Genomic DNA, 13,681 nt, shown 5'->3' with positions numbered 1-13,681 from the left:
GTGTACACCACTTTGTATTGGTCTTTCACATGGAATTCCCAAAAAATTGATTCATGTTTGTGGCAGTAATGTGACAAAATGTGGAAAACTTTAAGGGGCCGAATACTTTTGCAAGCCACTGTATGTGCAATAACCCTTGGAAACTATCCATACATGTTAACTACTTATTTCTTTATTACATTATAACAAATAGGAGAGAGGCAATGGCTGCATGACATGAGGTTATTTCTTTATTTTAAGATAGTTAATAACATTTGCAGGGCATATTCTAGCCCAGGTTACATTACATCATGTTTCTCTTTCAATAGCTTCTGTCAAAGCAAACATTGTCATTAACAGGAACTCCGAAGATCTGAATTTCACAGAAAAGGAGTGCAATAAGTTTGTTACGTATGATAATGTTCACGTATCGCCCCTTCAGTGGAAGGTCTGTGTACTCCCTTGTGGTGAGGATGTAATTGTGGCACATCTAAAGAAAAGCAAGAACATGTAAAATAAGAGGGAAAGCATTGCATAGAACATAATTCACAGTATACAGCAGTATCCAACATGGGGACAGGAGGTGACACAGCTCACATCCTATAGGGTTCACTGAAATCTGAGCAGCTTTTTGGCAAGCTTTGAGATCATAGACAACACACCCCCCCCCCTTATTTTAATAAACAGTCTTATGACATGTTACATAGATCTGTTAAATATGCATACAAAGCAGAGCCAGGACAAGGTCCTCCAGCACCCAAGGCTGAGACACCAAAGTGCGCCCCTCCATCCCTCCCACCCAGCCGTCACACACTGATTGCTATTAGACTAAAAGAGACACCCCAAGACCCCCAACACCTTAATCTCTAGTTATCTGGCTTGCAGTCAGTGGGCCAGATTTATCAAAGCATTACCGACAGTTTTTTCTTCTAAAACTGTTCTAACCAGCAGAAGAACAGTTCTGCATAATAGTAAGAAACTTCCCAAAGCCTATGTAATAGCGACAGTTTAGCGTGGATTTCTAGAGCTACACTAACGTTAAGAAAAGTGCAAATCCATTCCTTAACTGCTGCAGATTAAGAAGTGCTCATTAGCAGTTCTCCAGATAGTGCAGGCTAGATGTGATGTGTGAAGGGCTCCTCCCCCCTCACTCAGAGCTTGCTGACAGCAGGTGTGTTGGTTACCTCAGCAACAGCAATTCCCCTGACACACTGCACTGCCTGAGAGATCTTCCTAGCTCCTTCTATTCCATACAGTTTAAGAAGGAATCTGCACTATCTAGTGATTTCTTAGGATGCCTGAGACAGTTCTGCACGGATTTCTAAACACCTACTAATATTTTGTCTCAGATAAATCTGGCCCAGTGCCTTGTATCCTCTTTTCTTATTTCCCTCTGGAGAATGATAGCTGAGTGAGTTGCGCGCCCCTCCTACGCTGCACCCTGAGGCTGCCTCTTGCCTCTGCCTCGGCCCCGCCCTGCGCCGCCTCCGATGCTGCACCCTGAGGCTGGAGCCTCTCTCGCCTCTGCCTCGGCCCCGCCCTGCGCCCCCTCCTACGCTGCACCCTGAGGCTGGAGACTCTCTTGCCTCTGCCTCGGCGCGGCCCTGATACAAAGAATTCTAAAATAAATAGTAGCATTGTTCGCAAAACTAAAGAAAGCAATGCCTGCTGCATCAGTTCATACATTCTAATTTCCTCCTCAGCAACTTCCATATACCTACTCAATCCAGCCCCTCCCCTTTCTCATCTGATGCCATGATAGGCTATCAGTCTGCAGGAAGGTGTGGCTTTTGCTGACCTAGCATTAAAGGACATCTATCGATCGATGACATCTATATATTAAAGCATTTTTTTTTTTAAATGTTGTATGTTAGTGAACACATTATCTCTCATGGTCAGCTTTCCTCCTCAGCCTCTGTATATACTGTAAGGAGAACACAGTAAAGTATTTGTGAGCTGCGTGAGTGAAGGATGATTTTAACTGCTTTCCGACTGCTCCACGCCGATTGGCGTGAACATGGTGGCAGCCCCAGGACCACTCTACGACGATTGGCGTGAACGGCGTTCTATGGGACTAGCAGGAGATTGCCCACGCTGATGCACTCCGCCTTCAGTCTCCCATTGGCTATCACGCTCGGAGACTGTAAGATGGCAAAACCGCTGTCTAATTACCCTATACAGGGCTGCTAGATAGGCAGCGCTGTACTGGGGACAGCCATGTGACACGGCTGTCCCCTCCATAGGCTGAGGAGTGATTGTCTGTCATAGGCTGAAGCCTATGACAGCCGATCACACTGATTGGCTGGTGGGGGGAGGGAGGGAGGGGACAATATAAAAGAAATAAAAAATAGGAACATTTATTAAAAAAAAAATAGATATTTATAAAAAATAAAATAAACAACTGGGGAGCGATCAGACCCCACCAACAGAGAGCTCTGTTGGTGGGAAGAAAACAGTGGGGGGGGATCACTAAGTAGTGTGGCCCTGCAGCAAGGCCATTTTAGTAAAAAATGTCCTGGTCACTAGGGGGGGGGGGGGGGGGGTTAACACTGCGGTACTTAAGAGGTTAAAGCAGACAGAGAGAACTGGGGCAATAAATACCATGCCCCTGGCACTAGTGGTAATTTGAACCCTAATACAGAGTATTTAAAAAAAACAACTTGTATATCAATAGTTGTTCTTTAAAGTACTTTATTAAAGTACTCCAGAACTGACAATGGAGGAGATATAACTGGTTCTTGTTTTCAAATTTCGTTAATACCTGGCGCCAAATTCGTTAATAAGTCAGGCCCTTTTTTCATGGTGCCCTTTTTCCATGCATGCCTTTTATTGTGTAAAAAACCCTGGAAGGGTGTGCGTGGTCCACGCTCCACCCCTTCCTGCCATTTTAATGGCCAGCTCCTCCCAAGTTAAAACTTTTGTTTGCGTGTCAGTTTTGGGTCATTTTAAACAGTGGTTAGGGTCCCCACTGATAGGATGACCTCATTGCAGTGGAAGGGTCAATAAAAAAATATTTGCATGCAAATTTTTTTGGAAGTGAACATCCTCCATTAGTGTAGGTGTATAGCACCTGTCTCAACTGTAACAAGCGCAGTTGCATCTTTAAGAGGCCTTGCATCTCTATGCAGCTAGTGTCAGTCAGGTACAGCTTGGTTTAGATGTGCACAGGGCCGGATTTGTGGCAAGACCACTAAGGCCGGTGCCTAGAGCACCAGAGTTGAAAGGGTGCATTGCAAACTGTCTGCGTTCTGATCCATGCACGCCGCCAATTGCAAATCGCCCATATGCGCCTGTTGCAAAGGCCTGTGTAGACTTCAGTGACATTTTTCCATCCCCTGGCTCTCCACCCTAGTTCCTACCTGTCAGCCCGCCGGTGGAATGGTGGGAATTCTGGTAAAATCGGTGCCAGTGTGCGGCACAATTTGCTTGGGTGACTCGGCAGATGCGCGGCTGCTGACGGATCATGGTACAGAGTGGCTCCAGGACTTCCAGGAAGGAGGAGGACATGAATGGGGGAGGGTGGACGGGATCCAACTGCACTGCGGAGGAGCTCATCAGACCAGGAGAGCCACCGCCGGGACTGTGTGGGCTCCATGCGAAGAAAATGGCTGCATGAGCGACAGCTGGGAAAGGGGACAATGGGCGGACTGCAAGGCTCAGCATGCATCAAGAGAACACATAAACATGCTTAAAGTGCCAGCATAGCCTTCACCCAAAACACTGTATGTGTCAACCTAGCTTGAACATGTTGCACATACACTTGTAGTGCATTACACATAGGCTATGCTGGCACTTCTAGTTCCTCACACACGAGCACATACAGGCTATACTGGCACTTGTAGTGATTCACATACAGGCTATAGTCTTGCACTTGTAGTGCAACTTGCATTTCAAGTGCAAGTATAGTCTCTATGTGATGCACTACAAGTGCCAGTATAACCTGTGTGTGATGCACTACAAGTGCCAGCAAAGCTTGTATGTGATGCACTATGAGTCAGCACAGACTGTGTGTGAGGCACTACAAGTACCAGCATAACCTGCTTGTGATCCACTACAAGTGCCAGCATAGCCTGTGTGTGAGGTACTACAAGTGCCAGCTAAGCCTGAACCTGTGATGAATAATCACTGGCACAGGTCTACTTTAGGCGTGGTGAGCAGACTTCCCACTTTGCCCGAGACATGTCCTGGATTTAGGATCCCCTGTCCCAGGCTGAAATTTGTCCCAGGCAATGTCCTGAGTTGGCCGCCGCCCATCCTGGCTGTGGAACTCTGGGTGGTTACACACCGCCCAAATCCAGAAGATGTATGGCAGCTCCTACTGTCCCCCGAGGTGTGTAGGCAGGTAACAGGGTGTCACAACTATCAAATACAGGACTGCGCGCCACCTGTCAGGGCAAACCACTTCCTCCCTCTTGGTAGTGTCAGGGAGGAAGTAGCGACCAAGTCCCATGATGATGACGTGCACACCTGCACTCTGGCCTACAGTTCTTTGGCACCAGAACTTCCTACTGTGGGTGTTCACATGGCTGGGAGACATCACAAATAGGATTAGCCATCCACTCCTAGACAGATGCGATGGTGGCAAATTTGACTCCAAATCACAGCAGGCTCCGGAGGATCAGCAGTAATGGGGAGCTGAGGGCACACAGGAAAGGTGTACACAACAAGCACAGAACCAGAGACTTTGCATGTGTTTGGTGATTTTTTATGACAGATGCATTGTGCGACAGCACTTGAAACATGAGTCTGTCTTACCTACCAGCTGTTCGTTTCATGCACGCAGTCACAGCTCGGCCCTCGTTCTGAGATTTCTAAATATGCTATTAATTTAAAACAATAAACAGATAATTGTATAGTTGATAAAGTATGTTGACCCAACATCTCGCATTAACCTGGACACAACCCAGCTTTAGGGTCCCCATTTCAGGCTAAAATTTGTCCCAGGCAACATGTCATGGATATATTTCTCTGCCTAATTTATTCTGTATGTCTTGCTACTGCTAGTACAAAGTTTGACACTTTTTTGCCTTCAGAACTGCCTTCTTCTATATGGCATTTCTCTGAAATTTTGATCCACATTGACATGATAGCGTCATGCAGTTTCTGAAAAGTTATGACCTGCTCATCCATGATGCAAATCTCCCACTCCACAACATCATGGGGGAAACGTTTGAGTAACGTTGTCTGTGTTTTGGGTTACATTGCAGTTAGCACTGCCTGCATCATGGTCACGCCAATTTTTAGCCATGGCTACCTCACTCTGAATCCTCCCCCTCCCGCTGATTAATCGCTTGTTTCAAAAAAAAAATGTTTAGGATGCTGTTGGTCAGGGGGCGACTGGTGATAGTGGACCTAGGGCAGTTATCCGGCCCTGGATGTGCAACCATTCCTCAAAACTGTTACTGTAAAGTTCTACCTTTTATTGCGGTCTCTGGCTATTCCAACAAAATATACCCAAACCCACCTTGCATTATCATTCCCGTTGTTAGCCAGGGAGTCACCAATAAGAATCTCAGCTCCGTTGATGTGGTTAGGACAACAGTCCCTTCTGGCAGTAAAGACTATGCTGGATATTTTGTAACTCTCCAGTAAATCTACTCTACACCAAGGAGAAAGTTCATCATTTGTGACGACACATGAGCCATGATAGTAGTTGGTGTCCGTATTCCCATCTATTGCATTCATGGCATCATTTAAAGATGAGTCAGCCCCATAGTACTTAGATGACATGGTTGCACGACCTCTAAGGGCAACATTCTCCTCTGTAAGTAAACACAGCCAGCAGTGGGCCCCTGTGCAAAATTGTAATTGTGGGCCCACCTACGACCTGCGGCGCGCGTAGCGCGCCGCGTCAACATATGGGCGTGGCGCGCGCCGCGTCAAAAAATTGCGGACAGAAGCGCCGCGGCAAAAAAAATGGGCGTGGCAATGACCGGATGAGGGCGGAGCTAACTGTAACTTAAAGCGAACCCGGGCTGAGGGTTTATTTCCTTTTAAACAATACTAGTTGCCTGGCGGCCCTGCTGATCTATTTGGCTGCAGTAATAAACTGAATTACACCAGCAACAAGCATGCAGCTAATCTTCTCAGTTCTGACAATATTGTCAGAAACCTCTGACCTGCTGCATGCTTGTTCAGGGTCTATGGTTGAAAGAATAAGAGGCAGAGGACCAGCACGGCAGCCAGGCAACTGGTATTGCTTAAAAGGAGAGAAATATGGCAGCCTCAATATTATTCTCACCTCAGGTTCCCTTGAAAAGTGCAACGCAAAGACAGTGGGCCCAAGTTTTGGTGACCCTTTCCCCAGTAAATTCACATAATTGTGCAGGTTTTCTCAAGAAAATACACATCATGTCGGCAGATATGCCCAGAAAATACGTGCAATCATGTCGGCAGATATGCCCAGAAAATACGTGCAATCAAGTCGGCAGATATGCCCAGAAAATACGTGCAATCATGTAGGCAGATATGCCCAGAAAATATGTGCAATCATGTAGGCAGATATGCCCAGAAAATACGTGCAATCATGTCGGCAGATATGCCCAGAAAATACGTGCAATCATGTCGGCAGATATGCCCAGAAAATACGTGCAATCAAGTCGGCAGATATGCCCAGAAAATACGTGTAATCAAGTCGGCAGATATGCCCAGAAAATATGTGCAAACAAGTCGGCAGATATGCCCAGAAAATACGTGCAATCAAGTCGGCAGATATGCCCAGAAAATACGTGCAAACAAGTCGGCAGATATGCCCAGAAAATACATGCAAACAAGTCGGCAGATATGCCCAGAAAATACGTGCAACCATGTCGGCAGATATGCCCAGAAAATACATGCAATCATGTCGGCAGATTTGCGCAGAAAATACATGCAATCATGTGGCAGACCTGCCCAGAACATACACCTGCTAATATAAATAAAAAAACAAAAACATTTACTCACCTGCAGCAGCAGACCTCCTGTCCCAGCCTCCATCCGGCGCGCAGCTCCCATGGGTGGTTGGGTGGATAGGTAGCCTGGTGGGTGGGTGAGTGGGTGGGTGGGTTGGTTGGTTGGTTGGTAGCCTGGTGGGTGGGTTGGTAGCCTGGTGGGTAGGTAGCCTGGTGGGTGGGTGGGTAACTAGCCCGGTAGGTAGGTAGCCTGGTGGGTGGGTGGGTAGGTAGGTAGCCTGGTGGGTGGGTTGGTAACTAGCCCGGTAGGTAGCCGGGTGGGTGGTTAGGTAGGTAGCCTGGTGGGTGGGTTGGTAACTATCCCGGTAGGTAGCCGGGTGGGTGGTTAGGTAGGTAGCCGGGTGGGTAGGTAGGTAGCCGGGTGGGTGGTTAGGTAGGTAGCCGGGTGGGTAGGTAGGTAGGTAGCCTGGTGGGTGGGTAGCCGGGTGGGTGGGTAGGTAGCCTGGTGGGTGGGTTGGTAACTAGCCCGGTAGGTAGCCGGGTGGGTGGTTAGGTAGGTAGCCGGGTGGGTGGTTAGGTAGGTAGCCGGGTGGGTAGGTAGGTAGGAAGCCTGGTGGGTGGGTAGCCTGGTGGGTGGGTAGGTAGGTAGGTAGGTAGCCGGGTGGGTGGGTAGGTAGCCTGGTGGGTGGGTTGGTAACTAGCCCGGTAGGTAGCCAGGTGGGTGGTTAGGTAGGTAGCCGGGTAGGTAGGTAGGTAGCCGGGTGGGTAGGTAGCCGGGTGGGTAGGTAGGTAGGAAGCCTGGTGGGTGGGTAGGTAGCCGGGTGGGTAGGTAGGAAGCCTGGTGGGTGGGTGGATAGGTAGCCGGGTGGGTAGGTAGGTAGGTAGGTACCCGGGTGGGTAGGTGGGTAGGTAGCCGGGTGGGTGGTTAGGTAGTCGGGTGGGTGGTTAGGTAGGAAGCCTGGTGGGTGGGTAGGTAGCCGGGTGGGTAGGTAGGTATGAAGCCTGGTGGGTGGTTAGGTAGTCGGGTGGGCTATGTAGGAAGCCTGGTGGGTGGGTAGGTAGGTAGCCGGGTGGGTAGGTGGTTAGGTAGCCGGGTGGGTAGCTATCCGGGTGGGGGGCCCGACTCCTATCCTCCCTCCCTCCCTTCCTCACCTCGGGGGCCCCCCTCCCGATATGCGCGGCGGGAGAGCGAGCGGCAAATGCAGGAAGTCTTCAGGGCTCTCCAGGCATCCGCTAGAGGCCCAGCCGCTTAGTCTCCAATATGTCTCCAACTGGAGACATATCGGAGACCAAGCGGCTGGGCCTCTAGCGGATGCCTGGAGAGCCCTGAAGACTTCCTGCATTTGCTGCTCGCTCGCTCGCTCGCCCGCCGCGCATATCGGGAGGGGGGCCCCCCGAGGTGAGGGAGGGAGGGAGGATAGGAGTCGGGGCCCCCCGGGGGGAGAAAATTATAAAAAAAAAATATATATATATAAAAAAAAAAAAATACTTAATGGGCCCCTGAAGAAAACGGAACTTCAGGGGCCCTCGTGCGGCGGCACGGCCTGCACAGCCATATGTCCGCCACTGGTCAAGTGAATTAATTATGTATTCCTGTTCTATTTAAAGTGAAGGTCTTCAGCAGGGCCAGTTCTACCTGAGGCAAACTAGTGAGGATGCGCACACCCACCCGATTTGGAATATTCGCACAGTACAAATTTTCAGCCAGGTATAGTTACCCAGTATAGGTAGTCAGTATAGTTTCCCCAGTATAAGTAGCTAATATAGTTGCCCCCAGCATGGGTAGCCAGTATAGTTGCCCCAGTATAAGTAGCTGGGAAATCAGAATTCCGCAGAAATACAATTTACCGCAACTCAGTAATTTTAGTCCAATCACAGAACTCAGAAGCATTGGACCAATCAGAGAAAGAAGAATTTTTCTGCAAAAATCGGATTACTGCAGTAATTTTAGACCAATCACAAGATTCAGGCTTTTTTCCATTTTCCACTTTTTTTTGTCATTCTTTGCATTCTCTGATGCAAAATAAATGACAAAGTACTCCTCGGAAATTGGAAAAGCGGAAAAACAAAAAAATAAAAAAACTGGAAATCGGAAGAACGGAAATAAAACAGAAGATCTGAAAATTGGAAAAATGGAAAAATCAGGAAAAAGGGAAATCGGAAAATGTCATTGGCATAAATTGTAGTTTCCACGAAATCAGAAATGGGCATTTCCGACCATCCCTACTGAACACGACTCTTTTAGTTCTGTGCTTTGCCTCGCAGGGACGTAGGTACTACATCCCTTGCTGCCGTGTGCTCCCGCTCTTGTTATCGGTGCCAATCATTAGAGGGGAGATGAATGAATGGGAACACAGTTCTCATTCATTAATCTCTGTCCCCGTATGAATGAATGCCGGCATCAATGAGATGTCGCGTTCATTTGTGTACTTCCGATGTAACACATTGATGCATTACTTTCTATTTAGCGTATATATGTACACAATACCAAGTAATGCACAAGGATATCTTGTGGCCAAATAGTAAAATTACACCTGCACACATTTTCTTTTAAAAGCCCGACAAATTCATCTAAAATTAACACTTTAACTCCCACACTATCTATAGAAGTAGTGGGTGACTGATGCAAGGGGCAGAAGTTCTATATTTATGGCATCATATTTTGGCATGTCAGTGTATGTCCCACCCCCTTCCATAAAGGCCTTAAACCAAGGGCATAACTAGAAACCACCGGGCCCCCCTGCATCACCATAGGCACCTGTTGAAATATCGGCACTGAGGAGTAATATGGGCACCCCATAAATAGCGGGCACCATCCGCAGGCACTCACATTACCCCTCAAAATTGATATTAAACAGGCCCTTATGGTGGCAACAAAACTTCTGGCTCAAGTGAGCGCCCTAATCACCTGCTTCTGGGCCCCCCGTAATTGCCAAACTCTGCCTCAAATAAAACCCTCAACCCCCACTCACAAAACAGAAATAAGGCAGGCACCCAGATGCAGCCCCCCACCTCCCGACGAGAAAAAAGAAATCAGGCAGGCACCACACCTAGGCCCCCACAAAACAGAAATCAGGTACACAGGCACCAACCGCCCCCTCCCTCTGAGTTTATGCAAATTTATGTACATTTTTATGCAAATGTTGGACACTTGAAAATAGACCAATAAAGTCCCACCCAGGTTTATATTGATTGGTCTAATTTCAAGCTGCATATATTTGCATAAAATGTGCATACATTTGACTAATCAAGAAGTATTTGCATATCATTGATCATCCCTAGATTTTTTTATATACAGTGCCTAATTTATTTTTTTATGGAGAGAGTGGTTGGTGCCTGTGTACCTGATTTCTGTTTTGTTGGGGGCCTGGGTATGGTGCCTGCCTGCCCAAAGTATTTGCATATCATTGCAATAAAAGAGCAAAGAGAAAGTGTGGCACTCCCCTTAGAATCAAGATTGCATCAGCTGAAAAGGAAAAATCAGGGCTAAACTGATGAATCTCACCTCTCAGAGAGATCCAAGGTGAAGATGCTGGACGTTTGCTCTGTTCATCAAAATGGAAGAAAGGGAATAGCGTATGAATAATGAAGAAAAAGCATGTGCATCATACTGTCCTTGTCCAACGTGGTTTATTGCAATAGATGAGGCATATTCTTCAAACCACACATGGAAATCACTCCTAGTCACAGTCTGTCATACCATCGACTAGGCTAGTCGTGAGAGTGGAGGTGGGGTGGCGGGCACCGAGGTGAGGCTGGCGACAGCCCTATTGCGGCTAGAAGTGATTTCCATGTATGGTTTGAAGAAGATGCCTCAGCTATTGCAATAAACCACATTGGACAAGGACATGTGCTTTTTCTTCATTAACCATTTGCATATCATTGATCATGTGCGCTTGAGAGGGAGGGAACGGGGCCCAGTGAGGAAGTATCCAAACAGGAGATTCAGGAGGTAGAGAAGAAGTATGCCTCCCAGGTACTAGTGCCTGGCTCCACATACTACAGCACACAGCCTGCTCACAAATAAATATATTTTTTGTCTTACGCGTCTGCTCACTTGTTAACCACTTCAGGACCACAGGCTTCCCCCCCCCCCCCCCCCCAAGACCAGACCATTTTTTGTGAAATAGGCCACTGCAGCTTTAAGGCCGAGCTGCAGGGCCGCACAACACAGCACACAAGTGATCCTCTCCCCTTTTCTCCCCACCAACAGAGCTCTGTGTTGGTGGGATCTGATCCCTCCCCCAGTGTTTATTTTTTTTGTTACATATATTTTTATTTTTCTAATAAGTTTGCCTTTTGTTTTTAAATCTTTCTCCCAGTCCTGCCCTCCCTACCTCGGCCAGCCTATCACTGCGATCGGCTGTGATAGGCTTCAGCCTATCACTGCTGATTGCTTCTGTGTCCCCCAGGGGGACAGCGGTGTCACACGGCTGTCCCCAGTACAGCGCTGCCTTACATCGCAGCACTGTACATGCTAATTAGACGGCGGTTTTGTCATCTAACAGTCTCCGAGCATCAATCGCCGCTGGGAGACTGCTCCGCCTACCAAGCAGGAGATGCACGTGCAGCGTGCATGCAATCTCCTGCAAAACGAAGCCCCAGGACTTTACGCTGATCTGCATTAGGCGGTCCTGGGGCTGCCGCAGCGGCCACGGCCATCAGCGTGATGCAGTTGGCAGGGAGTTAAGGCATATGGGCAGGCGGTGGGCCCCTCTCAGGCTTCTCTCGATCTGGGCCCCCATGTGCCTGCATCCCTTGCAGGCACGATAGTTACATCACTGTCTTCAATCCTTTTTTCTATAAAAGTCGTATGATGTTTTTGGTTGTGATGAAATCTCACCAACTGCCCCATCATGCTTGGCCCCATCACTCTATTTTAGATGTAACAGGATGAGTAGTGGGCTTTGTCAACGCAGGGAACTCCAGGGGATTACAGGGTAAATGTCCTTATTTTGTAAGTACTGTAAACTTTAAAGTTATACTTCTTCACACAATAAAAATTGTTACAAAAATTGTATGGATCTCACCTTTAAGTTTTGCATCCACCAACATCAATAAGAGGGTGAAAATGACAATAGCGGACATGGTTATTTTCTTCATGTAGACCATGGTCTCCTCAGCTCTCTTAGCAATCAACCTAGAAAATCAAAGTGTCTATCATTGTGATTTCCCCACAAGTGGTTTGTGCTAAATACAATTACAGTCATCACACCTGCCGACTTTATGGGAATCTCAAGAGTTTTAAAATGTTATAAGAAAAACACTTTTATGTGTCCTAAGCAAGCCAATAAAATATGTATCATACATTTGGAGTATCACTAACTTCTATCCGAAGACATAACAACAAAGATTGTTTAGCGAACACCATTAAAGAAGAACTTAAGTAAAAAAAAAAAACAAAAAAAACAAATAACAAATAACAATAGACCTTCGATTTTAAGGTTAAGTTACAATATGAAAAAAGTCTATATTTAAATGCAGTAAATGATAGATAATGTATAGATAATGTATCAACCTAACGGTAATGTAAATTTACATATATCAAAAGAAAAAGCAGTGAACTTATCAATGGAGTTTCCAGGGGGTCAGAGTACACAGTCCATAATGCCCACCTGGAAACCATGTGGAAATGGCAATGCTTTCGCCAGGGATTGCTATACAGCTGCAATATGGTTGTATACTGTAAGGACCCCTGACAACTTTGTCAATTTTTTTGGACCACTTGTCCCCCATGCAGGCTGAGATAGTCAGAGTATGGAGTCCCATCCATGTGGGGCTTCACACCCTCAGCTATACCAGCCCATAAGGGCCCATGGTATGGGGGGAAGCTCTGGAGGAAAGGGGTGGCCAAGCCTCCTCCTCTCCCCCAGAGCACTCATCCAATCCATGGACAAGGTGCTGTTTCCCACCACTGGTGCCCCAGGAGGAGTTGGGGGTAATGACACCCTGGGTGGGCTCATGGTGGCATCTGGGAGTCCGCATTCTGGCTGGAGGATTCCCATTGGTCTGTTAACAGACAAATGGGGAGCCTTGGAGTCAAATTTAAAGATGCTTTGGCTCTAGTTATACTTAGTATAGCTAGAGCTGCGTGGAGGAGTAGCGGCGTGTGGCGGAGGGTGTGTGGAGATCTTCAATCAAGCTCGCAACATTAGAGGATATTAGTGGGACATTTTCAAGGATATTGGCATGGGAACATTGTTTAAAGGGAAGGTTCAGGGAGGGTGGTTAAAAAATAAAAAACTATTTCCACTTACCTGGGGCTTCCTCCAGCCCGTGGCAGGCAGGAGGTGCCCTCGCCGCCGCTCCGCAGGCTCCCGGTGGTCTCCGGTGGCCGACCCGACCTGGCCAGGCCGGCTGCCAGGTCAGGCTCTCCTGCGCTCCAAGGCCCGGCACTTCTGCATCCCACGCCGGCGCGCTGACGTCATCGGACGTCCTCCGGGCTGTACTGCGCAGGCGCAGTAGTTCTGCGCCTGCGCAGTACAGCCCGGAGGACGTCCGATGACGTCAGCGCGCCGGCGTGGGACGCAGAAGTGCCAGGCCTTGGAGCGCAGGAGAGCCCGACCTGGCAGCCGGCCTGGCCAGGTCGGGTCGGCCACCGGAGACCACCGGGAGCCTGCGGAGCGGCGGCGAGGGCACCTCCTGCCTGCCACGGGCTGGAGGAAGCCCCAGGTAAGTGGAAATTGTTTTTTATTTTTTAACCACCCTCCCTGAAAGGTAAGTATTCATGGTTAATTAAGAATATTCAATAATTTTTCTTGTGGTTGCATTATTATTTATTTAACTCTTTGTGGAAATGGGTAAGGTGTGTT

At 47.9% G+C, this 13,681-nt stretch overlaps 1 long non-coding RNA gene across 1 annotated transcript; it reads right to left on the bottom strand.

Moving 5' to 3' along the window:
* Positions 1-208: 208 nt before the first annotated feature.
* On the bottom strand, positions 209-11,978 carry LOC137571159 (uncharacterized). The gene is made up of 2 exons (XR_011031299.1): positions 11,900-11,978; positions 209-469 (listed from the first exon to the last, which is right to left on the bottom strand). It is a non-coding gene; the product is annotated as an uncharacterized lncRNA (long non-coding RNA).
* Between the last annotated feature and the right edge of the window lie 1,703 nt (positions 11,979-13,681).

Source organism: Hyperolius riggenbachi, chromosome 4 (genome assembly GCF_040937935.1).
Source record: "Hyperolius riggenbachi isolate aHypRig1 chromosome 4, aHypRig1.pri, whole genome shotgun sequence".
Classification (NCBI taxonomy): domain Eukaryota; kingdom Metazoa; phylum Chordata; class Amphibia; order Anura; family Hyperoliidae; genus Hyperolius; species Hyperolius riggenbachi.
Note: the sequence above shows the minus strand (reverse complement) of the source record. Positions and strands in the feature narration are given on the sequence as shown.